The sequence below is a fragment of the Papio anubis genome, chromosome 6 (assembly GCF_008728515.1).
Source record: "Papio anubis isolate 15944 chromosome 6, Panubis1.0, whole genome shotgun sequence".
Classification (NCBI taxonomy): Eukaryota; Metazoa; Chordata; class Mammalia; order Primates; family Cercopithecidae; genus Papio; species Papio anubis.
The window spans coordinates 162,397,724-162,422,393 of record NC_044981.1 but is presented as its reverse complement, the minus strand read 5'-3'; the positions used below and the strand labels follow the sequence as shown (position 1 = coordinate 162,422,393).

The following is a 24,670-nucleotide window of genomic DNA, read 5'->3' as shown; positions in this document are numbered from 1 at the left end:
GAGAGGCTGAGGCAGGAGAATTGCTTGAACCTGGGAAGTGGTGGTTGCAGTGAGCTGAGATGGCACCACTACACTCCAGCCTGGGCATCACAGTGAGACTTCATCTAGAAAAAGAAAAGAGGGAATTGATGTTTAAAAATGAAAAATTGCAAACTGGAGCTGTGCTTTTGTCTCAAAATTTATGTTCACAAACCCCTCTTGCTGTGCTGTGCCTGTGGTTGGCCTCAAGGTACCCCTGAAAGCAGCTGTTTTGGTTCTGACCTGCTCCTGGCTATAATTGGAAGGTAGCCTGTGATGTCTCCCTTTATGTTTCCTTATTCTGGAATGTTGTGTTACATTTTTGTTCTGTATAAATTTATTTCCTATACAAATGCTAGCCTAAAAATCCTGTACCAAAAGATCTCTATATATTCTATGAAATTTGGGCTGTAAAAATCCAGAGGCATTCTGCTGACAATTCTTTAACCAGGGAGAGTTTCCTCGGGGGTGTGCCTTTCATTATGTATATTTGAAAATGAATTTTCAGGTCTCTGCTTCCCATGTGAATTTGTATAAATGTATGTAATAATAAGAAGTGATGCTTTTTTTCATTTTTTCCTTAGAAATGGGCATATATTTTTTTAGGGCATAATATAAAAGATGGACTGGCTTGAGTTCCTTTGTCCTCCACAAGTCTAGAATGAGAAAAACTAGAATTCCCTGGTAATATCCAAATTTATTAATGAACGGATATGTGCCATGCTAGCTACCAGGCAAGGTGCTTAAAAAGAGAAGTAGGGTTTAGTTTCTCTCTCCTGTGGGTCCGTCAAGCTTTTCTCAGCCAATTCTCTTCCCTCTCTGGAAACTGTGATGTTTCATCGTCTCCTCCTTGCCTGGTGCCCACTGACAACACAGGGACTGATTTGGGTCTTCTCATGTCTAGACACACTGAAAAGCCATTTTTGCTGTTTCTGCTGTCCAGCCACACAGGTAGAGGGGACTTTACCGCAAGACTTGCTGCCTCCTGAGTGCTCCCCAGGGAAGATTCCTAATGTCCTCAGATCCACAAACCTGGGGAGGGGTTTGTCATCTCCGGTAGCCTCCCCAGACCAGGAATCAGCCCAGGGTAGAGGCCTCTCTCAGGAGCCCACTGCTGCCTGGCTCTCTCCCTCCTCTTTGGTCCTGCCTCTTCCCCAGCCCTGGGTGAACTCTGCCTGGTCTCCTTGGAGAGGTTGCGGAAGGGAATACCTGGAGTGGGGCAACCTGCCATCCACCTGCTCTTGCACCAATGTCCTGAGTCTTTAAAGACTAAGTCCCCTGGAAACTCAAAACCAGTTCTCCCTCAAAAAGTTCAGCTCAGGCTGGGCGCGGTGGCTCACGCCTGTAATCTCAGCCCTTTGGGAAGCTGATGCGGGCAGATCACCTGAGGTCAGGAGTTTGAGACCAGCCTGACCAACATGGTGAAACACTATCTCTACTAAAAATACAAAAATTAGGTTGGGTGCGGTGGCTTATGCCTGTAATCTCAGAATTTTGGGAGGCTGAGGCAGGTGGATCACTTGAGGTCAGGGGTTCGAGACCAGCCTGACCAACATGGTGAAACCCTGTCTCTACTAAAAATACAAAAATTAGCTAGGCATGGTGGCACGTGCCTGTAATCCCAGCTACTTGGGAGGCTGAGACAGGAGAATGACTTGAACTCAGGAGGCGGAGGTTGCAGTGAGCCGTGATTGCACCATTGCACTCCAGCCTGGGCAATGAGAGCAAAACTTCATCTTGAAAAAAAAAAAAAAAAAAAAACTAGCTCTCACACGTCAAAAACTTTGGCTGTCCACACTATTCTGTTCCAACTTTTAAGAACACAGATAAAAAATGTAACCAAGTTAAAAAGCCTTATTAACCTTAAGGCTTGATGCTGGTGCCATTCCTAGGCTGGTATTTCTCATGAGTCTCCACCAAAGACAGAAGGCAGGAAGATCTGGACTTCTTGGGCTGAGCCATGCTTCGAGGACCCTTCAGAGGGCCGTATATCGTTCCCTGTGTGGGGCTGCATTTCCTGTGACCGGCACTAACCTGATGGTTTCTGCTTTTCTGACTGTTCACCTGCACTTGCCACAGCTGTGCTGTGCCTCCACTCCTCTGTCTCGTGAGGGGACTCTGACCTTTCTGTCATCTACCACATGTCATTGATGAGAGCCAGAGGGCGTGGTCTCCTGGTGGTCCAGCCCAACCTCTGTTCTCTCTCGTTCCTGCTTCTCAACAACCTCCTGGAGCTTTTTCCTCTGGATGTAGGAGAAGGGCCCCACACGCTGGATCACAACCACGCTTGGAAAGGAGAAGTGACTGTTGGGGAGACAGCCCCTAGGAGAGTTGGGTCTTTGTCTGTTTTATTTTGTTTCTTTACAATACAGCCGTTTCATGGATGACCTCTTCCACCTAGACCCTTGCCTTCTCCCAGAGGTGTGAGACAAGGAATACAAATGTCAGCGGCGACTCTGGAAGGCTGCAAGGAACTCATGCTGCCCATAGAAAAGCACTTCGACACCTTAAACACCTTCGCTATTCCCCACCTTCTTTCATGTTCACATCTGCAAATAATAGGCACTCAATACAATTTTATGGCAAATCACAGAATCAGTTCTGCCTCGAATCCTTTGTGGAATGAAGTGTGAGCATAGGACAAGTGTGCAAACAAGCACCAACACCAGGGTCTGTTTACTCTAGTGCAGCCCATGGCTACTTTATTCCTTTTCGTCTTTCAATAAATAGGTGTTGAACACCTATTATATGCCAGTTACTATTGTAGACAGACACGGTATCTATTCTTGCAAACAGACACTGAGGAGGCACATGAATAGATAGGATGTCAAATAATAATGAGAGCAGCCAAGGGACAGAGCAAGGTGCTCATGAGTGCCGGTCAGAGCTGCCTCCGTAGCTAGGCTGGCAAGAAAGATGCACGAGGTGGTTGCACTTGGGCAGAGGCCTGAAGGATGGAAGGAGACCACCGTGGAAAAGTGGATGGAAGAGGAGATAGACCAATCATTTTCCACAATCAAGTCATATTTGAAATGCGCGAGGTCCCCATCTGATATTGCAGAGGTACAGGGACACCGGAGGGTTCCTAACAGACATCGCCAATGCTCCGTGCTGTCTCACCGTATTTCACGGGGCTGGCGGGTTCTGCCTGCTGTTCCCTCAGTTTCATCAGCACCACAGTGGCTTCCCACGCTCCGGGCTGCGCCAGGCTGAAATGCCAGTTCCTGATGCTGCGAAGAGCCATGGTGATGCTTCCTGTGCGTCAGTGAGCCGGGAGCCTTCCCCGTAGCTCCAGCCCTCACAGCCTCGGCCCTCGTTAACATGGGCAATTAAAGTGCTCAGGATTTTTCACTTGCAGTGTTCTGAATGCAAGTAAGTTGCTTTATGAAAGAATAGGAATCTGTTTCTTTCTGCCACTTGCTTCCGTGCACAGCCAGCGTTTTCATCAGCGGCCTTTGGGCAAGGCGTGCAGGGAGTGGGCTTATTGGAATATTGACAAAGGCAGACCTTGAGTATCTTGTGAAGAAAACGAAACTTAAGGAAAAAGTATGACTTGTGAAACTCGAGGCGACTCTGTGGACTGGGAACTTAGCAGGGAAACAACACATTGTTAATTTTCTTTCCTTATTTATCTTTTTTCTTCTCTGATCCAGTTGGTCAGGTCCATAGACCCAAAGAACGCACGCAGAGGAAGGAAATTCAAGTGTTTCCTTCCTGTCTGCTGGGTGGCCACCCACACCCTCTCTCTTCTCTTGGGCCACTTGTCCCTAATTTCTTTTCTTCATGAAGATCCCTGCTGGCATCCTTGGCAGCCCCAATGGAGGTGAAAGGGCTATGAATGCTCTTCCTCCTCATAACGCTCTAGGCTTCCTGGTGAACATGGAGAAGAAACCATTTTGCTTCATTCATCAGTGGCTCAGGGATCTGTGAACCTCCCCACCTGCCATCCTCATGCCTGGAGTGAAGTGTGTCTGGTCATTAGGGAGCACTCTCCACCTGCTGCCCTCACGCCTGGAGGATGCCTGGTCATTAGGGGAGCACTCCCTTTCCCACCTCACGCCTGGAGGAAGTGTGCCTGGTCATTAGGAGCACTCTTCTCCCACCTGCCTCACTTGGAGTGAAGTGCGTGCCTGGTCACAGAGCACCCTCTTCCCACCCGCCTCTCACGCCTGAGTGAAGTGTGCCTATCACAGGGGAGCACTCTCTTCCCACCTGCTGCTCTCACGCCTGGAGTGATGCTGCCTGGTCATTAGGGAGCACTCTCTTCCCACCTGCCATCCTCACGCCTGGAGTGACATGCGCCTGGTCTGTAGGGAGCACTCTCTTCCCACCTGGGCGACAGCAGCTCTGACCCAGCCTGATGCTAGGTGACGGGCAACTGCAGTGCCCATGCCATGGGCTGGGTCAGATTTTCCTGTGCGTGAAGTTGGCTGTGTTTATCCAAATCTGGTAGGAATGGATCCTTCTAAGAAAATATGCTTTTGACTTCATGACTTTCTAGTGGCACTGAAGGCCCTGCATCCAGGGGGCTGCTAGCTGGGGCATGGGACACATCCAGCCCCACACAGTGGTCACTCGGGGTCCCGTGGGCAGCCTGGCCCAACCTGAGTGGTCGTAATGTTTCTGACGGCCTTCACAGCAATGTTGTATCATTCCAGCTCATGTACGGAATGTGTCCAAAATGCCAGGGCAAGAGAAATAATATTCCCTGCCTAGGTATCCCCTCTGCATTTCTCAGAAACAAACAAACACATCTGAGTAAAGAAAAAGCACAACCCTATGTTCGATCCTTGCCCGTGTCCAGACACTCCCCACACCATCATCAAATCTGACCGGCACTCGAGGACTCCTGCGTGATTTACAAGCATCTTGTTTTAGTTCTTTTGTTTTCTGTACCAACCACGTCATTCACAGTTTACTGAATGCCCCCCACATGTGAGGCTGTGGACTGAATTCACTTCTTGTTGAATGCTATTGTGTGCCTGGCCATGAGTTTTGTCCTCCAAACAACCCGCTGTGCAGGAGGTCTCATTTTAGAGATGAGGGGTCAGAAGCTCCAAGAGGCTGATTCACTTGCCCAAGGACACACAGCTTCTGGGGGAAGAGCTCAGATGGAAAGGAAACCCGTATGGCTCTAACGTGCAGCACGGTTTAGTTCTTCATCTCATTCCAGCAAGACTGCACTGGAAACTTCTCAATCAAAGGATCCTATCTCATTCTCATTCATTTCCCTGAATACATTTTGGGGACACACAGTGTAGTCGGGCCTGAGCAATTGCTTCTTGAGAAAAAAATGCATTCTTCTCTGAGCTCCTAGAGCCCACCATAGGTCCCAGCACTCAGAAGGAGGCACTAAGTGATGTGCACTGGGTTGAGAGGGGATGTGAGGGAGTCAGAGGTGCTCCAGATGTCAGTCATCAGCAGCCAGGATGTTGGCACCACCAGGTTTCAAATATGAAGACAGCTTTGCCTTTTATTTCCTGTAGAGTGGATACTTTTCAGGAAATGTACCCCTTTTGCTCCGCCATGGCCTTTTGAGAACATGCTATTTTTTCGTTCCAGATGAATAGCAAGGGTGGAGGACCAGCTCAAGTCAAGTGTGAGGGGCTGAGCAGCTCACACCCCATGGCTGGTGGTTAAACAGTGGGCGTCTGAGCACTTGCTGATCTGAGGGCTCCCTGGGATCCTGGAGTGGGTCCAGCAGGTTGTGTGGAAACCACATAGGACTGACTCTTCCCTCAGCCCCATGTGGGTTTCATGAACCCCCTTTATTCTCATTCTCTGGTCAATCTGCTCACAGTGCAAATAAGAATGAGTCTTATGCAGGGTAACTTTAAGGTCTCATCGCCAACTCCAGTGAAGACCCCTAAACAGGTACCTTTGAGGATGCCCATGCAGGACCCATGTTTTCCCCCTTTTTACCTACTTCTGAGTGTGATGAAGCTAGGGCTTTAACATACTTACTTTAAATGCATATAGTGTATACATAGTGTATATATAATTATATATAAATATTACATATAAATATTAAATATAGATATATATTTACAAATATAGATATATAGATATATATACGTATATAGATATATAGATATATATACGTATATAGATATACATACACACACACATATGTCATTCTCATGTTAATAATATTCATGAAAGAAAAATGAGAAAATACAGACATATAAGCAGAGAAAATACAAGACTTCCCCTATTCTACCCACAGACCAACACATAAAATACCTTTGTGTATATTCTTTGAACTTTCTGCATAGTAATTTACACATTTATATTATTTCCATAAACAATGTTCAGTTGTTAAAAAATTGCCTTTTAAAAATCTTACATTATTGTGATTATCTTTCCATATTAATAAAACAGTTCTATATGATCATTCTGATATATAATTGCAAATAATTTAATCAGTCTGTTGTTGGCTTTTAGGCTGTTTCTAACAGCGTTGTAACTAATATCCTTATGGCTAAATCCTGATAGGCATACTTCATTATTTTCTCAGGATGGATTTCAGGTAGTTTAAGGGCTAGCATATGCTTTTTTAAAATTATACTTTATGTTCTGGGGTACATGTGCAGGACGTGCAGGTTTGTTACATAGGCCATGGTGGTTTGCTGCACCCATCAACCTGTCATCTACCTTAGGTATTTCTCCTAATGCTATCCCTCCCCTAGCCCCCACCCCCCGACAGGCCTCAGTGTGGATGTTACCCTCCCTGTGTCCAGGTATATTCATTGTTCCACTCCCACTTATAAGTGAGAACATAGCATGTGCTTTTTAATGAATCTTAATATGCTTCCATGTTTGTTTCTATAGTTAGTAAACTCCAAGCAACCCCTCTCCCACCCCGCCCAAGTTTTTTACATGCAACTGCAAAATCTATAGAAATGCAACATATTTCCGTTAGAAAACGAAATCCTTTTTGATGTAAAGTACATCTTCATTATAAAACAGAATTACCTTCAGTAGCTCTGAGGCTTAAAGATCTTTGCAGTGACCCGTGAAGTCATCCAAGGATAGCAGAGCCCAGCCTGTCTGACACGTCTTTGATGCTGAGCATTGGGTGGGATTGGGTGGAAAGTCTGATTTTTCTCGGGTTGGATGCTGTGCTCTAATTGCCAGTGGCTGGAAGCCTGGCTTGTTTTTCTCTTCCTGTCATCCAGTGTAGGGACACACAGGGAGAGTGTGAACATAGGGTGTGTCCAATCTAACAGCTAGGGTTTCCAAATTAACTGTAAACTCTAAGTCTTTAAAGGTCAATCGAACATTTTGTTCTTTTGTTTGACTTTTCCATTTAAAATAGAACTTTTGCCTCTGAGAATTTAGACATGGACACAAATACTATGGAAAAGTCAAAACAGGAGAGTTTTCTCAACACTAAAGGACACATACATATTTAGTTCTAGATTAATGTGGCTAACGGGTGTTTGTTGCCAGGTAAGAAGGGATGGTTTACAGCTCCAAGCAAGGACGGATGACTTCTTACTAGAACTGGCTTTATCAGTGAACATCTCAGGTCCTGCCTTGGCTTGGGGCCTCACCTGCAGAAGAAATCAAAGATGGCACCATCAGCCACTGTTGCTGGTCCGTCACTCACTTCACCTTGCCAGGGTTGCTCCAGGCAGAAAACAGCTGGAAAACTGGGGTCCCAGAGAGATAAACAAGTACACTGCATATTTTCTGTTGAATAAGATTTTTTAAATTTTATTTTAAGAAAACTGAAGATTTTTATGCAATTGTAAAAAATAATACAGAACCTCATATACCCTTCATGCAGTTCCCCCCAATGGCTGCATCTTGTATAACTACAGTCTGATATGACAACCAACATATTGGCATTGATACAATCCATCCGCCATATTCAGATTTCCCAAATGTTTCTTGCACTCATTTGTGTGTATTTAGTTCTATGTGGTTTTATCACATGTGAAACATTGTTTGACCACCACTGGCATAGTCAATATACAACACAATTCTATCACTAGTCTCCATCCTGCTGACCTCAAACAGCCACAGCCAATGCTTTTATCTCCCATCATGATCCTCTGACAACCACTAATCTGTTTTTTAGTTCTACCTCTCAATAGTTTGCTATTTCAAGAATGTTATTAAAATGATCATACACTATGTAGTCTTTTGAGATTGGCTTTCTATACTCAGCATAATTCTCTGGAGAGTGATCCAAGTTGTGTGTTTGTCGCTGAGTACTATTTAATGGTGTGGACATACCAGTTTGTTTAGCCATTCACCCACTGAACAATATTTGGGTTATTTTCAGTGTTTTTTATTATTACAAGAAACGCTGCTATGAACACTTGTGTGCACGTTTCTGCATAAACATAAGCCTTTATTTCTCTGGCATAGCAGTCCAGGGGTGGAATTACTGGGTCTTAGGGTAAGTGCACGGTTTGTTTCATAAGAAACTATTTTCCAGAGCGGCTGTATCATTTTACATTCCCACCAGCAGTGTACAAGTGATCTAGTTTCTCTTCACCGCACCAACATTTGGTGTTATTGCTAGTGTTTTTTATTTTTTCTATTGTGACAGGTGTATAGTGATATTCATTGAGGCTTTAATCTGCATTTTCTAATGGCTGATGGTGTTAAAGGTCTTCTCATGCGCTTATTTGCCATTTATCCTCTTCAACAAAGCAGCTGTTTATGTCTTTGGCCCATTTCATTTTTTCTATTAAATTTTGAGAATTCATTATAGGGTCTAGATTCAAGACCTTGGTGAATATGAGGTGTGCCAACATTTCCTCTCAGTTTGTAGCTTGCCTCTTCAATCTCTTCAGACACTTTTGCACAGCACATGCTTTTAACTTCGACATGGTGCAGCTTATCAATTTTCTCTTTAATGAGTCACGCCTTTGGTGTCCAATCTAAGAACTGTGCCTGGCCCTGGGTCCCAAAGAGCTTCTCCTATGCTTTCTTCTAAATGTTTTCTAATGACTTTTATGTTTTACATTTAAGTTCGTGATCCATTTTGGGCTAATTTCCATATAAGGTGTGAGGATTTGGTTGAGGTCCTTTTTGCATAGGGATGCTTGGATAGGATCTTTGTTTCAGGGGAATCTTTGCCTCTCTACTACAGGATGCTGGCCCACCCCTGCCCCCACCACTAGTATTCTCTGGTGTTCGTCGTGCTATGGGAGATCTTCTACGCAACATGGAAACCATGAATTCTACCACAGAGGGAGATCTTCTGTCCCACTATGAAACTGCGAATTGTAGCACAGAGGGAGATCTTCTATGCAACATGGAGACCATGAATTGTACACGCAGAGGGAGAGCTTCTATCCACATGGAAACCATGAATTGTGCCACAGAGGCAAATGTTCTGTCAAACATGGAAACCAAGAACTGTACACACAGAGAGAGATCTTCTGTCCAACAAGGAAACAACGAGTTATACCCACAGAGGGAGATCTTCTATCCAATTCAGGTGTTCCTTATGTGATAGCATACTCTGTATCTAGAACTAGCTAAAGTTTTGTGATGTCATTATTGTTATTGTTGTTGTAGAGGTGAGGTCCTGCTATGTTGCCCAGGCTGGTCTTGAACCCCAGGCCTCAAGCAATCCTCCTGCCTTTGTTTCCCAATGTGTTGGGATTACAGGCAAAAGCTGGTCTTATTCTTTCTAAAGCTGAAGTTTGAGAACTAAAAATCACTTTCAAGGGTAGAATGCATTTTATATTTTCTCTGAAAAATGAATTGGCACAAATTTCCAGTTAAATTTGTGCAATTTTCTTTAAGAAAAAACACAGTTAATTTTAAAGTAGTAATAGTCATATAGTAGGAGTATAATCCCAAATTGTGTAACTGTTTCCTGAGCCTCTTCCCATGTTCATTGAGATAATTTTGTAAAAGCATCCTAACCAGCAATGGATCCTCTTGTTAAGAAGACCCCAGTACAAACTCTCTTTATGAAGGACTCACATGCTCTGACTGTTCCGTCACCTCCCAACCACAGCCAGGAGCCTTCTCTGGCTGCCACAGAACTAAGGAGGGGGCACCCCTGCAGTCCAGCCTGTCTTAGCATTGCTCAGGGCCCTGTCCCAAAATATTTGTGAGCCAATGTATCTACTATCTATGGTGCTATCAATGGCACACGTATCTGTCTAGCAGGACTTTGTCATCTGCCATGATGTGGTCCCTCCTCTGAACACCTGGAATAGGCCTAGTTCTCTTTCTAGCTAGACACGGACAGAGTTTTGTCTTAAGAAATTGTCTGTACTTTGAAAGTCTATTTCCCAGGGATAGTTATGCTTAATACTGGTCAGTAAGTATGTTGATGAAAGCAAGCCCTTTGCTTCTGTAATACTTTTGTCTAACCATGGAAAAAGACACATCGTGTTTGTGACATCCTAATTAGGAGCATGGGCCATTTTCGTTTGCATTGTTCATCTCTGCTCCCATCTCACTGAGCTTTAGCAAAGCATCTTGGTTTCCTTTCTCTACCTTAGAGTGCTTTGTTAATAGGACCCGTTTCAGTGGGCTAGGGTGTTTCCCTATTTTGTTGCCTGGAAGGTGTCTACTTTGACCTACGTTAATCTCAGGGCTTGGAGGTAAAGTCATCCTCTGTGTAGACTTTGGGATTCGCTGGGATCCTTGTTTCACAATGTGGAGTCATGGAGGGGAGGGAAGCCCCGGAAGGTGGCTTAGGCTCTCTTTGCATGCAGCCCTGACAGAACCCTTTTGTTAGCAACTCATTGGACTCAACCGAAGGTTTCCAAGATTGAGGAAACATCTGCAAGCAGACCTATCTATGTATGGACAGCGCTATCCGCGGGGCACTTTTCTTTCCGACTCTGACTCACGTGTGGAGCTCATGGGAATGGTCTGGGTTACTTAAGGTTAACCTTTACATTCTCATAACCTCCCACATGCTTTTTCAGAATGCCACCCTGAGGAGTTTTACTATTATTGAAAAAGGGAGTCATTGTTTGACCAGTTGGAGACCAAACAGATTGTCCTAGTTTTCTTGAAAAAAGGAAATGAGTCACTTTCCATATGAATATCTCGACTATCAAAATATTAAACATCCCTTTGTCTACTGTTTTGCTTCTTAACTTTAAGACACGCAACCTCAGCCAAGTAGCACCAGCAAGAACCATCTGCTGTGTACCTCAGCTGTGCTTGTACCACTTTGTCTAAGAGGAGTGGACAGAAAGGGAAGGTCTGGCTTTGATGGGGTGACCCTGCTCACTCATTAGACTCTGTGTGCAGCCAAGTGGTTGGACTTGGCCACAGGAGTCCTGCTGCCTTGGGATACTCTGATGGCAATCAAGACCAAACTTACTCAATGATATTGGAAATTGCATATTTTTTTCTTAATCTCAGCCTTCCCATCTCAGTTGATGGGGATCCCATGCTTTCTGTTGCACATCCCAAAAATATTGAGGTTGTCTTTGACTCCTTTCTCTCACACGCAATATCTGATCTATTCAGAAAATCCGACTGGCCCAGTAATCTTCAAGATACATCTAGAATCCTCTCACATCTCATGATTTCCACGTCTGCCTAGCCTGATTTATCCCACCGACGTCATGCACCCAGCTTGCTCCTCTCAACTGGCCCCTCAGCTTCTACCCTGCAGTCTAATCCCAGCAGTGGCAGGAGCAATCCATTCATGACATTAGTTGGATTTCACTCCTCAGCTCAGAGCTCATCAGTGCTCCCTATCTCTCTCAAAGGGAAAACCAGTCTCTTTCAAGGGCCCACAAGGCCCTACGTGGTGTAGCCCTGCCCTTCTGCGCCCACTTCCTGCAATTCTCCCCTGGGCTCACTGTGATGGCAGCGGGTTTCCATGCTCATACTGGAATGCACCAAGCCCTCTCTCATCACAGGCCATTGCACAGGATCTCCCTTTGCTTGGAACAGCCTCTTTCCAGGTATCACTGCCTCACCCCTTTCGATCTGTGCCCAAATGCTACCCTTCTTCATGAGCTTAGCTGGCCCAGCCTGTGTAAATGTCAGCCTGTATCCCCAGCACTCCTGATCCTTCTTCTCCTGTTCTTTTATCCGTCACATGTATCATCTTCTAACACACCCAATGATTCTAAAATTTATGATGTTGTTGTTTATTATCTGGCCTTACTGCCTCTAGAAAGTAAATTCCACAAGGGTGGGGATCATTGTCATTTTTGTTCCCTGATATCCCTGCCTATGTATTTGATAAATATTTGCTGAATAAATAAACCACCATCTCCAACAAGAACAGGTTGTTTTCTCTGTACCCTTCAAACTGGCCATCTAAGATGCACATTCCTCCAAAGTGAAGTTTGTTTCTGTGCAGTCTACCGGCAGCTGAAACCTAGTGACCCTGGCTTTGAACTCCCAGTTGTTGGAGATAATCCAGAACACAGTCAGGGGTATGGCTGGCACTGGGGAAATTCATAATCTCGTGCTGCTTTGGTACACAGACCTGAAGGTCAGTAGGTGGGTCATTCAGCCCTTCCATCCCTCAACAAGCTCCCCCTATTTCCGGGGCCTGGGTGCACATCAGGAGGATGAGTCAAGACCTTTGGAGCCATGACAAAATGAGTCTTTAGAGTATTTTCACATTTTTGTGAGCACTTAAGATTCCTTCCTCCAAGCAAATTTTGGAGGAGATCACACTGAGATTGGAGAGGGTGCTATTTGTGTCATAAGAATGAATTTATTTAACTACTATTTATTATCTACTGTGGTCCAGGAATGTATAATGGATATACAGTGGTAGAAGATAAAATCCCTAACCCATGGAATATAGTCTAGTGTGTTATTCAGAGTGAAGCAAGTAAATGAACAAACAAATAACAGCATTTCAGGAAAAAAATAGAAAGATTGAGGTAGAAAGATACAGGGAGGTATGGGTACAGGAAAAGCAGTGAAAACATCACAATTTTCTTATTAATTTCAAAATAGAAGAGTTAAGTATGACTCATTGCTGACTTTTATATTTGTCCTGAAATGTATAGTAAGCAGGGGTGTGTGTGTGTGTGTGTGTGTATGTGTAAGTCCAGTCTTAGAAGATAAGCATCTTGATTGTCACTCAAAGCATTTATGCCACAGTATAATAAGACCAATGGTCTCATTCTTAAAGATAACTGGATCATTTTACTACAACCTATTTCTTTCTCCAGATTAACAAAGTACTACTGATGTAGAAGATGATCAGGTTAAATTTTTGAAAGGAGTAGGGGCAAGAACTCCTGAGTGAAAGTAGTTCACTAAACGCTAAATGTACGTCCTTGATCGTGGTTTGTAGTTTTGATCAGGGGTCTGTAAAGGACCAGCAGAAATTTTTTAGTAATTATGGACCATACAGTTTCTATTGTAAATACTCAGCTCTGCCATTATACAGCAAAAGCAACCACAGAAATATGTATCCAAAAAAATTTGTAACCAGCTAAGTGTGACTGCATTTAAATACAACTTTCTTTATAAAATGGGCAGAAAGGAAATAGTAGTTTGCTGACTAGAGTATAGTAGTGATTTAGGGTGACTAGAATATGTCTAACAATATGAAATGGCATAAGCCATACCCCCCAAATAAAATCAGAGACTCTAAGGCATATGAAGGGTGGGCACCAGGGAGCTATCCTCTTTAACACAATGCACCTGAAAATTATCAAGAAGGGCACGTTCTGCTTCCATCTGACTTCTACTGGAACTTTGCATTTGCTTTCATGTGCACGATAAAGTTCAGAGAAAGTTGGGAGGATCAGAATAAAGAGCAAATAAATGATTATAGCTCTTAAAACAGGACTGCAAAAGATAAGTTAGAACGGTTTCCTTGGGTTGGCAGACTGCAGACAGCAGTCCCATCCAGGCCGCAGCCTACTTCTGCACAGGCCACAAACTCAGAATGTTTTTTATATGCTCCAAGGGCTGTGAATGGAAAAACAAAGGGAAGGAGGAAGAGGAGGAAGAACAAGAACAAGAAGGAGGATACAGCAGAGACTTTAGGTGCCATGTAAAGCTTAAACGTTTCACTACTTGGCCTTAACAGAAAAAGTTTGTTGACTCCAGGCTAGAGAGTGGAAAGATTGGGCAGATAGGAGAAACGTGGTCTGTGGAATACCAAAATCTTGCTATTAACTAAGCCACAAGTTTATCCCCTAGATGGAGGTGGGCCTGGGGCAGCTCAGCCATGAGTACATATGCACATGGCATGTAGTGCCTGCATGCCCAGTCCCCATGTGGTGGGCCCAGTGAGGCCACACAGAGTGCCCTGCCCCAAGAGACAGTGCATACATTCCTATTTTTGATGGGTAGACATCATATTTGTAATGGGAAATGGTGACGGGACAAGGACCTGATGATGATCCACTTGCCATCTCGGAAGAATTCCGTGAAGGCATGAAACCGGCTTGGCTTGTTGACGAAGCCAAAAGGAAGGGAAAGATTTAATCATTACATGGGTAAGTGTGGAAGATTCAGGACCTCTTTTATCTTCTCTATATTTATTCAAGAATAGAATCAGCTTTTACACCCTGACAATGTACTGAGTCTGTGGGTGCAAAGCCCTCCCCAGAAAAATGTGATTTGCATTTATGCTTTTGCCATTTGGTGAGAGCAGATTTCCCATCATCTGCCATTAAAAACAGTCTTCTGTAGCTCATCACCAGGTCGCAAACACATCCGCAAAGACAATCCGAAAGTTTTTGTCATTTGCTAGTAGTATTAACTTCCCAGGGGTCCACACTGACGCCCCTGAGGGGAAGAGGGCTTCGCCTGCTCCTGCTCCAGAGATGAGACGTGTGCAGGAGAAATAAGGTGGGCATTTTTCTTGGAAATGTGTTTCTAATATCTGAAAACATAGCCAAATTGGTTTCAAGAACGTCAACGAATGTGCTTTATGTGCAACTATGGGCACGTACACAAAACAGCAATATCAAAATCTACTTTTAAAAGGCAACAACTTAAGTACAAAAATCAGTTTGTCATTCAAGCAATTCTGTGAAAATAGTTGTAAATCTCAGTTGAACTACTGGCTGCTTAAATAATTATTGTTTGGAGAGAAGGATTTCCGGCACAATTTTATAATCATTTAAGTACCCATAGCATTAAATCTCAATTCAATATAAATCAAATGGTGGTTTACTGTATATTCTGGTTTGAAAATAAGGCAAGTATAATGTTAACTTTCTTTAAAGTCTGAAAACATGTGTTATATTTACATTACCCATATTTTCAAACACTGTTGATAATTTCAGAATACACTCTAGAGAGGGAGGGCACATATGAAAACTCATTGTACTTTCCACTCAATTTTGCTGTGAACCTGACTCTTAAAAAATAAGGTCTATTAAAACAAAACAAAACAAAACAAAAATACATCCATGTGTGCTGTAACCTTCTAGATAATTCTATACATGACTAGGCCATTGTGGTTAAAAAATTCCTGCAATTTTAAAACGAGATATCACATTTACTCTCTATATTTTTTATATTACCCTGGAATTGTTGAGTTACAGAATTATTTTCCCTTCTGGAATATTAAGGGACTTGATTTTAGTGGACGTCCCGTGTTTATCAACCATTTGTGGGAGATAAGACAGGGCGGCAGTGGCTGGAACCACAGGGCAGCAGGAGGAACAGAGGGTCTGGGCCCTGCACTCAGGGCCTCAGCAAGAAAAGAGGCGATCCAGCGTCACCGGCTCAGAGACCCCGTGAGGGGCTCTGGGATGCAGAAGAGGAGGTGGCGGCTAAGCTGGGCCTGCAGGATGAGGTGATTGTGACGCAGGGAGCATTGGGGAAAGCCCGGCCTGGGGTGCTCCTCGGGTCCGGACTCACCACGGCCCAGCCTCCAGCGGGCTCCGCCGCACAAAGCACCTGGCTGCCATTTTTTCTTCTTTTACTTTTACTTTATTCAGTTAATGTCCTCTTTTGACTGTTTTAGGAAGCTCGATAGCATACTGCTCTGCCCTGGTAGAGGCCAACGTCTTTCCCCTAAATTTGCCCTGCTTCTGACTTAGAAGTAAAGTACCCATTTCGGCACCCCTGAGGAGCGGGGCATTTGCGGGGTGCCTGGAGTGCACAATTTTCCCGCCACTTTATCTCCCTGATTCTTTCCCCTGCAGGATCCCAACCTTGTCCAGCTTAGCTCCCATGTGTCCTGGATGATGGAGGTGATGTGCGCTCTCTAGTCCGGGGTTGAGTCCTAATTGCTCTAAGTCAGCTGTGGCCATGCTCTTGGTGCAGTGAATGCAGTGTGGGCCTGTGATTCAGCCCTGGCCTCGGAGCAGGAAGAGATGTCCGCTGGGAGCACCTAGGGAAGGGTTTTCTTTAAAATGCAAGGGGATTCAGGAGCAGTGAACCTCCCTCTTGCTCCCTGGGTCTGAGTGTGGGAGGGAGTGAGTTTGGAGCTGGCAACGACTGCTCCCTGTTGCCACGGTGGAAGGAAATCCAAAGGAATTTCGGAAAAGCTGACCTGGAGCTCTGACATTTTTGAGCTGCTGAGGTAACCAATCCTGGAACTACCCAACCCCAACAGGTCTTAGGAGAAACACGGAATTCCAGCGATTTAAGCCACTTTTCATTGGGTATTCTGCTGCCTCCAGCACAGAAAACCCCATTGGCATGGGGCCTGGATGAGGGAGAGCGCGCTAGGTATGGTGGAGTGGGAGGTGGTCCATGGTGGGTCAACAGAGGGCGTGGTGTTTAATTTGCTCTAATGACAATAAGGGTGGCCCTTATCCCACAGAGCAAGTGTGACCACCACATAAAAGAGACAGAATTGTTGGTCATTGCTGAAGACCAAAAGGAATCTGTTTTTTTGTTTTGTTTTGTTTATTTCTTTTTACCGTCTTTTGACCCAGAGCCATGCAGCAGCACAATCAATCAATAAATGAAATAAATGAAAGTTTAGTATGCGTGTGGAGCTGGCTCCAAGCGGGAGAAGACGGCAAAGGAGAGGAGCGGTGCCATTTTCTTTGCTCCTTTGTCATTAGGTCTTGTCATTTGTCATGCTGTGTTGTGCCATAAGACACAGCAGCCATAACGGCTGACCTTATTGCCATCTCATAAATGACCTTCATTTATGATATGACAAACTCACTGAAATATTGGCAGAAGAAAACTGAAATGGGCAAATCTTCCTGCATTTTGGGAATCACTTGGTTTGGGAAAGGAAGAACTGTTCTAGGATGGTCCGGTCCTGAATCTGAGTTCTTATTGACCCAGTTATAGCAGAGAAGAACATGTGGCATCGAACTTGGAATCAGGTCATGAAGTTTCATGATGCTGACAGACATTTTACCTTTTGGTACTGGCAGGTTTTGCAGAAATATGTTTGGATCAACAGATTGCAAATTAGGAACTGGCATCAGTTCTGACAATTGCTGACAACATTTTAAAAGAATATTTAAAATGGAATCATTACACACTCTGAAATTAATGTTCCCATAGCAATGTTAACACGGCCACCTTGTGCCAACGCAATTACTCATTGATTGCTGTTGCTTACATCTAAATTTAAAGTGCAGTATCTAGACCTAATGACATGGTTGAAGTTAGTATTTTGAGGAATGCCTCCATATCAAAGTTTCTTTTCTGGTGGATTCATAACACTTTAGACTCAGACTTTGGTTGTCTCAGAAGCATAACCAAAAGGAAGTAAAAGCGATAATCATTAAAAATGCCAAAGTTGGTCCTACATTTGAAGCCCGGAGTTGAAATATCCTGAGTGATGTGTCAGAAAAAGCAGCAAAGTAAAGAAGCCTTGAGGTGTGCACATACATGGCCATGATTTTGTAGCCATTCTCTTGGCTCTTTGGAAAGAAAAAGCATAGGAACCTGGATCAAGGTCAAATGACACAGCATTGTGTGGTTCTGATTTTGTGTGCAATGCCCAGGGGTGCTCACAGAGTCCACTGGGTCTTTACCAGCTCATCTGGTCACTGGAAACAGAGAGCAAGGAAGACAGTAATGGAGAGACCCAGCTCCACTCCCAGGAGAGGAGGAACCTACCCCTTCCCCTGTCTGGTTGTGTTACTGCTTCTCTGGTGCAGAGACCATGGACTGCATTGTGGCATGTGACAGCAAGTGTAACAGCCACCCCCTCCACACACACTGTGGCCCTCCGTGATCTGTAACTGTTCATTGTAGCATTTGTGTGGAGTATGTGGTCTGTATCAGGTTTTAATATTTTATTTTAATTTTTGGTCTTAAGTTCAAATTACTTCTGTTCAATGTTTTAAAAATAGTTACAATTTGAGGAAGGGGGCGCTGTCACAGCCTTCAGTTGCCTTGTTCCCCAGCATCAGCCTTGAACTTGTCTGATCTCATATTTGGACAGGGCCAATGAGCCAGATTATCATACTTCTAGTTGTACACAAGCAGTTTGATGACGCATTTTCCATTCATGAAAGAAAATTGGTTTTGAACACACTCTAATTGCACGTTTGCAAGTTAGAGCTCCATGCATGCTATTTGTTGGAAGCCCCCTTTGGGTTAATTACAAAGTGCCTAAATGCTATTTGATGATTTTGGAAGTGAAATGTGCATGGGACAGTGTTTCTGTGTCTTGACACCAGCAGAATAGCATCCCATCTTCTAAATTTCACTTTTGCTCTAGGAACATCCTGTACCATATCTGCCATTCAAACAGACCAGTTGTGAGAGTAATTGGGAGAGAATATGGGACCAGAATCCCCTTTCCAATTTTAAGTTCCTGGTCTTAAACATACTTTAAGATACCCCACACTTCTGTGACTATCTCTTCCGCACATCTTTGCCCATGTATGACACCTTCATTTATGAGATGACAAACTCACTGAAATATAGACAGAAGGAAACTGAAACGGGCAAATCTTCCTGCATTTTGGCAATCACTTGGTTTCGGAAAGGAAGAACTGCCCAAGGATGGTTCACGTAGCTCATCCACTTTTTCTAGAGTGACCCGTTCTGTCTGAGTTGGTGACAACATCCCTGGACATTCTTATTTTTCCCTCCCCTTGACATCTTCATACAGCTGTTGTATGGTTCCCCCAAGTGGTTGTGTCTTTGTTTGGGCATCTGTTCTGTGGCTGGGAAAAGTCTCCATGGGATAATGTGAGGGACAACTTGGTGGGTATCCATAAACCTTGTGAAGAGGAATTATGTCATCACAGGTGAACCCCTGGAATTATGTTTAAGAAATGTGCTCGTAACTCCCAATGAAGCTACACTTTGGTACATGAACCCTGTAAGTCTTGGAGGGCAACTTTAAGTTGTGGGTGTGCCCAAGAGGAAATGTCCGTGTGTCTTCTAAGTTAGCTTAGCTCATTGGTGACATCATAAGATCACCATCACCTAGGCAATGGAACGTGTTGCTATGGGAACTGCAAAGCTGTATGATAACACAGCTTCAAAATGTTGACAGTTGGAAATGTTCCCTTTTTACCGTACTGCAAGCCAAAGGAGGTGTATATGTAGGGGTGGCTGTTTTGATTAAAATATTAGTATTTAAAGTTTGTTAAGATAAACTATTTGGAGACAAATAATTTGTGACACTTAAGATATTTAGAATATTGAATTTTTTGGAAAAACATTACCCTTTAGCTGCATTCAAGAAATCCTTATGCCCTGGAACTTGTGCAGGCCGCATGAAGTCAGAGTTGTTAGGAGAAAAAGATAAAATCTTTTTGCAATCAAACTGCAAGAACCATAGATTTACTGGATGGCTTGTCTCCCACATGTGTGACCTTGACTTTGTGGCACTGATGATTGGTTTATGCACATGTCTTTGCTGTAATTCTTTTAGCCATCACTGCCCATCTCCTGAGAACTCCTGGTTTCACCCCACAGGCCACTGAATCATGAGAGTCTCCTTTTATGAAACCGTGACCCAAGGCACATGCCATGTCCCCCCATGTGTGTTTCCATGTTCATACATACATAGATGTGTGTGTGAAGTCAAGTCCGTAAACGTCAGTCCTGCATCCGTGGGTTCAAGCAACCTCGGACTGAGAATATTAAAATAATAATAATAATAATAACAATACAACAATAAAAATAAAACAAACTTTAAAATATAGTGTAACATTTATTTACATGGCATTTACATTGTGTTAGATATTGTAAGTAATCTAGAGATGATTCACAGTACACAGGAGGATGTGTGTAGGCTATATGCAAACAGTACACCATTTTATATCAGGGACTTGAATATCTGAGTATCTGTAGGAGGTCCTGGAACTCCCATGAACACTGAGGGATGACTCTGTGTGTGTGCGTGTGTGTGTGTACAAGTTGAGTGTCCTTATTCAACATGCTTCGGACCAGAAGTGTCTAGGATTTTGGAATTTTTCAAATTTTAGAGTACTTGCATATACATAATGAAATGTCTTGGGGATGGGATCCAAGTCTAAACATAACACTTATTTATGTTTCATGTATATTTCCTGCACATAGCCTGAGGTAGTTTTATGTAATATTTTAGATAATCTTGCACACCCATCACATGAGGTCAGGTGTGGAAATCTCTACTTGCAGCTTTGTAACAGCACTCAAAATGTTTCAGATTTTAGAGCATTTTGAACTTTCAAATTAGAGATGTTCAACCCATATATGTATGTGTACATATTTATACAGGTGATTCTTGTTATCTGAGGTAGTTGTTTTATAAAGTTGTCATGTACACTGCATTAGCCAATACTAAACAGTTGCTTGTACTGGTCATACAGGGTTCGCTTTCTGTGACCCTCTGGTCACATTTATCCACTGAGTAATACATAGCCTTACTTTTTGTGTATTTCTATCTAAAGGCATGTTATTTAATTTATGTTGTTGGTTCAATAACATCAAACTCACCACCAACAGCCCTAACACTCAAGCCTGAACACAATTCCTCTAACATCTGTTTTCTCCATAAGGCACATCACAGCAGTCTCACGACTTGCAACACTAGACAGCACTTCAGCACTGTGCTTGGGGCCATTGTAGGCTGAAAAATCAACCACGAAAGGCATGAAAATGCAAAAACTGTAGCACTGTGTAGACTGCAGAAAGGACACATTTACAGAATGGGCTGAAACAAGAAGGTGGAGCATTGCCTTGTCCACCCTCAGCTGGGAACGCTCCCATCGAGACTTGGACTCTTTCCCTCTCTGCATACACTCAGAAACAAGCACAACACTGCAGGTGTTAATGTGGGAGTTACTGATACGTTTTGTGAGTAGATGCCTTCACAAATGTGAACCATAATCAGTGAGGTCAACTGAATGCCTGTGTGTGTGTGTGTATATATATGTAAATATATTTGCGTGTGTGTGTGTGTGTGTAGATAGATGATAGATGGATAGATAGATGATAGAGAGAGAGAGAGGTAGATAGATAGATGATAGGTTAGAGACAGATGATGATAGATAGATAGATAGATAGATAGATAGATAGATAGATAGATAGACAGATAGATAGATAGATATTCAAACTTCCCTCTCTATAGATTCTTCATATCCACCTGAAGATCTGGTAGTGGACAGAAGGTGAAGGGCAGTCATCTCCTAGAGGAAAATGCGCACTTCCTGGCCCTCAAAAGCTTCCTCCCGAAAGCACCACAGAAATGAGCACCCTCTCCCAGGTCTTTTGGGTGTTGGCTCTGTGCCCCTCTGGTACATGTCTGCAGGTGCTTCAGTCCCTCTTGGAGGTAGGCCTGGAAGGCCAGCTAAGGGTCTTGGACACAGAGATGCCTGGGGGCAGTTCTTGGAACCTGGTGGGCCATCCATACCCACTGAATGACTGAAATGCAGAAATGCTGATGTCAGGGAATGAAATTGGGGCAAAGCCCCATGTTGGAGGGTGTGCTGCCCTTTTCGGTGGCTTATCCTTCCCCGTTTCAGTGGCTGCCCCAGCGACAGTGTGGATGGGAGTTACTGGATTAGCACTGAGGAGTCACCTTTCAAGACCTGTCTGTATGACCAGATGGAAGTTGAGTTTCAATTTCTTCATCGATAGAATGACATAAGTACATAATTTGGGGGAATTCTATGGCTCTGAAGTTCTTTATTTAAAATTTGTTTTCTAATTTTGTAATTTTGAGAAACTCCTTTGGAGTTTTGTAATGTCTTTGCTTGCCATTTTAGGAATGCTGCCCTTTAGGTAACTCTTCACAGAACAATGCAATATATCGTTTTTCATGTTCTCTATTACTAGTATTAATAAAAAGCATTATTTTGGAGAAGAGTTTGTCGATTACTCATGTTGATGTTTTGGCTTTTTAAAGTTATGATAATTTTTGAATTGTATTATTAGGTTGGTACAAAAGTAATGGCAAAAACCGCAATTACTTTTGCACCAAACTAAAAACAGCATTGTGATTCCTAGAAATTCTCTCGTAGCATCAGGATTAGTCAGGCTGTTTGTGTGTGGGGGGGCGGGGGGGTGTTTTTTTTTATTTGTACCTGTAAAATTATAGATTGTTAGCTGCCACTTGGGAGCATGGGCCGTGTGCTGGGCACTCTATTAAATATGCACTACACCAGTCCCAGTGCTTACCAGTCCCCTCGTATCTCTGACGGTGCATATCAGAATCCTCATTGTTCAGATGCTGAAACAATGGCTTCGAATAGCTGTGATGAAGCTGAGCTGCGATTCAAACCCAGGTGGGCTTGATTCCAAAGTCAACATTCTTTCTCATTGGCTTTGCAAAGTACAACACTCTAAATACACATTAGATTTTATTCACATACTTTGGAAATTTTGTTTGCATTTTTAACTCCAGTTTAGTTATAGGATTTTATAGTATATTGAGGGTGGGGTGGCAATGAAGAAATTGAGGAAGTACATTCATTTTACTAGGAGCTAAAGCTTTATCCCCTTTGTAGAACTAAATTAGACTTTAAAAAAATCTCTTGCTTTTAACACCCCCAAGATGTTATTAAAAGAAACTTTCAAATATAGTTTTTATTCTGGCAGTATTGTTTTTAAACTGGCACGACACTATATATACGAGTTGCCTTGTGAATCTTCCAAACAGAAAGCACTGTACTTAGCAGATTTGTCAGCAATTTATTTAGATGCGGTTTGACTATCTGATGAGCCATCACAACATTCCCATCTGTTCGTCAGGGAGGGAGTTGGAATGTAAACAGACCCAGGCACTGTTTTCTGACTGCCTGAGTTTTCTGGCCATCTTGTCTACCTTGTCACCAGCGTCCTATTCATTAAAGCCTCAGCGCTCTCTTGAGTCCTGCTTAACACTGGTCGGCCCCATCTCTATGTCTCCACCCCCAGATATGATTGCTCTATGTCATCACATTGCACCATACATGCCACATGTGTTTATTGAGCATCTAGTTTATGCCAGGCACTATTCTAAGCACTGGGGATACAACAAAGAACAAACTAGAGTAAAAGCCCTGAGCCTCGCATTCTAGAGGAGAAAAGAGAAAATAAACAAGATGCATCCGTTTCAAAAAATACGTTGAAAGTGATGGGGGCAGGTGTTTGACGTGGGAACAAGCCTTATAGACACTTAAGGAGAGGGCATTGTAGACAGAAGGAAGGAAGGAAGGAAGGAAGGAAGGAAGGAAGGAAGGAAGGAAGGAAGGAAGGAAGGAAGGAAGGAAGGAAGGAAGGAAGGAAGGGCAAAGGAGCCCTTTGGAGAAGAAGTTTGGGTTTGGTGGAACAGCAATGAGTTGGGGTGGTAGGAGAGAAGCCAGTGAAGGGAGATTTGTCAAGGTGGGCTTGGGAGATGAGCACCCATAGGCCATGAAAGGCTTGTCTAAGGCATTTGGCTCTGAGCTAAGTGAGAAGCCAGAATAGGGACTGTCCCCACCCTTGGGAAGCCCTTGTGCAAGGCCAGAGGAGCAGGTGAGAAGCTGCGTGCTGACCTGGCACCACCTGGGGAGGAGCAATCTGCTTTCTGATGCTTCCACCTGGAACCAATGGGGCGGCCAGTTACATCCCTCAAACCCTGCTATAAATGCCTTAATGTCACTCCCAGCCACCTCTGTAACATATCAGGCCATTGCTTCAATTGTTATCCTGCAGCTATAATATACCAAAACCAGGAAGCCATTTTCTATCGTATCTCCTATTTCCCCTAAGCTACGGTGTACAAGTCCAATGGACAGCCGCTAACAAGGCGAGCAATATAAAATTGTGCTGTAACTTTGTACAATTTCTTGTCTAAGTCCCTCCCATTGCCAGCTCAAGACCTTCCCACAGAAGTACTCCCACAGAGTACTCAAAACCCAAGGTAACTTCGCATCCTCTCTCTTTTCCTCCTGTGTGTGGCACAGCCCCAGCCAGGGGCCTTGGGAGTGTGTCAAGTCAGGCTCTTCAAAGTCCACAGTGCGGTTCCTTTTCCCTGGACTGATGTGGCGCCTTCAATTCCTCTCAAACTGGATTAAACCAAGTTTGACTTTTGTGCTCCATTTTTTTTTTTTCCCAACATTTCAATGAATTAGCAAGACACAGCTTTCTATAGAGAAGCAACTGTCTCCAGACCTTCATTGTCATTTTGGACACACAACCCCAAACCCAAAATGTGTCCACGGGATCAACCCACAAAGCAAACAACTGCTTTCTAAGCAAAAGCCCGGTTTCTAGGAGGCAGCCCACTTCTGACGTGTCCTGCAGTGCACAGCGTGTGGTGGGTGGAGGAAGATGGCGGACGGGAAATCCGAGGAGATTCACCACAGAGCAGCCTTCCGGTTTCAGCTGT

General features: G+C 43.7%; 1 protein-coding gene and 1 long non-coding RNA gene across 4 annotated transcripts in view; both read left to right on the top strand.

Moving 5' to 3' along the window:
• PDE10A (phosphodiesterase 10A) overlaps positions 1-24,670 on the top strand; it is a 665,278-nt gene that overhangs the window by 55,171 nt on the left and 585,437 nt on the right. The gene's annotated exons all lie outside the window — the stretch shown is intronic.
• Positions 6,725-16,885, top strand: LOC108585654. Its single transcript, XR_001902262.3, has 2 exons — positions 6,725-16,000; positions 16,104-16,885. It is a non-coding gene; the product is annotated as an uncharacterized LOC108585654 (long non-coding RNA).